Source organism: Antrostomus carolinensis, unplaced genomic scaffold, assembly GCF_000700745.2.
Source record: "Antrostomus carolinensis isolate BGI_N321 unplaced genomic scaffold, ASM70074v2 scaffold1794, whole genome shotgun sequence".
Lineage (NCBI taxonomy): Eukaryota > Metazoa > Chordata > Aves > Caprimulgiformes > Caprimulgidae > Antrostomus > Antrostomus carolinensis.
In genome coordinates this window covers 9,876-13,754 of record NW_010308469.1, presented here as the reverse complement: position 1 = coordinate 13,754, position 3,879 = coordinate 9,876, and positions in this window count along the sequence as shown.

Below are 3,879 nucleotides of genomic sequence, written 5' to 3'. Positions count from 1 at the left end.
CCGCTCGGTGACCTTCCTGCCCGAGGGTCTCAGCGGGGACACTCACACTCATCCATCAGGCGCTGCAAAGCAAGCAAAAAAACTAGGAAAGAAAAACCCCAAACAACAAAAAGTTCTTCGCAGAAAGGAGGTTTTTTCCCTCCCGAGAGGAGATAAATTTGCTGCTGCTGCTGCCTGCGTGTCCTGCATGAAGAGTCCCAAAAGCTTGCCAGCCCCGCCGACTGGGGAGCTTCACAGGTGGCGGCTACCACCTTGGTCAAGACAGACCCTTTGGTCTTCAGAGTGAAGGCAGCAGTGCATCAACTCCTTGTGATATTTCAAGACACTTGTCAAATTTTATAAATTACAAGCTTGGGTCTTCAAAGTTTGAGAGCCTACACCTGGGACCGAGCCTGTGTTAGGAAAAGAAGGCGTTATGGATAATTTTCAAGATTAGCTGTCTAGCTGTTGTGCACAGACCATTTGAAAAATCAAAATCACAGAATTGCCTAGATTGGAGAAGACCTTTAAGGTCATCCAGTCCAATAATTAACCCAACACTGACAAGTTCCTGATTAAACCGTGTCCCTGAGCACTGCGTCTACATGACTCAAATACCTCCAGGGATGGGGACTCCACCACTGCCCTGGGCAACCTGTTCCAATGCCTGAGAACCCTTTCAGTAAAGAAATTCTTCCTAATATCTGATCTAAACTTCCCTTGGGGCAACTTGAGGCCATTTCCTCTTGTCCCATCACTAGTTGCAACTATTTTCAAAACGATGATTTAAAGTTGGCTTTTGAAATTTTCAGCATCAGTACTCAAAAATATTACCAACACCTATATTTTGGTTGGGCTTTTGTGTGTTCTTTAGTGTTGCCCTGAGAAAGGAAAACATTAGACAGAATGACTTAAACTAGCATAACAACATGACAGCTCTTCAGCAATAACATATGAGTCTCTGTTGATAGCTACTCCACGGTTCTTTATTCAGTAAAAATACCATCCAAGAAAAACTCTGACATGGTTTGAGGAGCTGTGTGTAGCAGAGGACTGATGACAAACTGAAACAGACCATCCCTATGTTCTTGTATCCTTGCAATGCTTGGTTGCTCTCTGTGAATCTTTCAGCTGAAAACACTAGGGAGGAAGATCTCTGTTGACCTAAGATCTAGTGGTGGCACAAGGACAAATGACCCTATTCAGAGCTGGGTGATATATCTGAAACGCAGTGCTGCCATGATTGTAAGTGTAGTACTGTCACAGTGTGGATCCAGAGGCAGTGGGGCATGAGGGGCCATGTTACGATGCGGGAGGGAATCCCAGCAGCCCCGGTAACTAACTCCTGATATAATAACTGCCTTCATGCAGTGAAGTCCCTCAGCTCATCAAGTCAGCTGAAGGGCAGGAGGTTTGATTTTAGGGAGAGGTAGAGAGAGATCTCTCACTTAAAACCATTTGTCCAAAAGGTTGAATGACTTGGAGTATAGCTTAGGTGTTTCCATGCTTGCTTCTTCAGTTTCTGGAAGGTTTCAAGTGGCATTTCACACCGTCTGTATAAACTGGCCTTCTTACTCAGGAGAGCATTGAGGTTCTAGAGCAGCCTTTCAGTACTGCCACAGAAGTTTTTAAAAATAGAACTCAATACATTTTGAATGGAGATAATCTGATATAGTGCCTGCCTACCGTGGGACTACACCCATCAGTTAACAATTTCCTTTTCAAGAATTCCCTTCTGGGTTCTTACAAGGAGAGGTTTGGGCTGTCGACAAAACCCTCTGGGACATTTGTAGAAAGTGAGACAGGCAAACCTGCAAAATCACCAGGGGAAATCTGAAGGGAGCAGCTTTAAAAATAAAGATCCAATTATGTACTGGTGAAAGCCCAAGCATGAAAGCATGTTGAGGAGGTACGGAGGGTTATTTGTTAGTCACATACTAGAATAGAAGGATCTAAAGCCAAATAAGAGGGACATAGAAAAAGTAGGACTTGTCTTCCTGAGTAATTTATTCAGAAGGAAGGTGTGCTCAGATTCAAACAATGCTGTTAGAAAGTGACCTTTCATTTGGACTTTCTGACAGGGGGATTCCCATCCTGCTAGCTCCCTCACTGTCACTTATCTTTAAAGCTGCACAGCAATGCCTGTGGCCAGATGCCGGTTGAGGGTGCCCCAAATCCCTAGGTCCTTATTATGTTTAAAGGGCTCCCTCCATTGTCATTGATGCTAGATAGCAACATAAAACTCGAGGCAACATTTAAATTCTTACATTAAAATGTACATTTACATAATTTTCAGCCTTCCTTTAATTATCTTCTTTACTACCACTGCTCATCTTCCATCCAAGCCTCCACACAGGTAACAACCCCTCTTCCACATGTAGACAGACCTTTAGCAGTATATGATTTGGCTGGTGCAGAAATGAAGTTAATTCAAAAAATGTGTAGACAGAACAGTCAGGCAGGTGTTTTTAAGATCAGAAGAATCAGGTTTACATATCAAGGCACAAAGAAAGAAGATAAAAAATAGACACCAATCTTTAAGAAATTATAAAAAGACCTCACAAGTTAGAGAGTTATATCTCGATCTTAGTCTAAACCTGAGCTGCTGCTCAACAAGAAAAATGAACCTCTTTCAGACTGGAATTGATCCAAAACACTGTTTTACCCCATGCTATTTCTAATTTAAGCACCTATTTTGAAATACAGAGGAGGACCACTCTTATCATAACTGTGGATCCACAGACAGTTTAGTGGAAGGACCCCTGAACTGTGGTACGTGTCGTTAGTTGTAAACAAGTCACACAAAGTGGTACATGGCTCGGCAGTGCTGGTAGCACTTGTGTGTACACAGTCAGCCTAAAAAAAAGAGGTACAAATGCCTTCAGTTCAGCACAAGGCTGCAAGGTGTGTCCATAAAAAGAATTGGGCTTGACATGCCACTGCACTACAGAAGAGGGCACTAAAGATATTTAAATGCTGAGAAAGGGTAGTGCTACCTCAGCAAGCACAGTTTGAAACAAGGATTAAAGTATTTTCTTCTCTGGTTGTTTTTTACGTGGATGAATTGAAAGACTTTAGAACTAATTAACTAATAAGTAAAATGGTAATAAAAATACTGAAGTAGTAGTTTAATCTCATATCATACAGTATTTATTATTATTGTCCCAATTAGGGATTAGTGTTGTGTTCTGTTAGGCACTACTAACAAGCACATCAGAGAACACAGTATATTAACAAATAAGAACTGGTGACAGGAAGGATTATTCTTATTTCTAGTTTGTAGGAATCAAGGTACAGGAAGACTTAATGACTTTTTTTAGGTTACATGGTTCTGAGAATGGCACTGAGATCCTAGGCTGGTGTTTTAGGCTTCCAGAAGAGGCCTCCTCTCAAAAGTCCTTTGGAAACCACAAAGTCTCCTAATGCAACACAAAAATCAGACTGCTCTGGGATATGTAGCAGTCAGATACAAAAGGTCATCTTCATGGAAGCCAAAGCTCCATGTGAGATGTAGCAGAAGAAGAACTATAACTGTACAAGTTATACTTCTGTTAGGAGGAAGAACCAAAAAAGAGACACAGGATTTGCAGAATTCTAAGAAAAATTATGCTTTTTATCATTCTGTCCTGGCGTGATGCTTTTTTTTTTTCCACACTACTGGCAGAAATATGAAGAAATAAAAATATTGATATTTTTTTTTATTCCTGCTTGTCACAAGCCTGGCAGAAAGCTAACTGAGCTGAAAACAAATAAAAATGCACAGTTCAAATAATTCTCTGCTGAGTTACTGAGTTAAATCAACTCACACAAAGGTTGAGGGGAGATTGTGTCCGAGCAAGGGAGAAGATGGCCAGTAGGTGAGAATCAGGGCCAGCAGAGCGGAGTAGAAAGCCGGGAAAG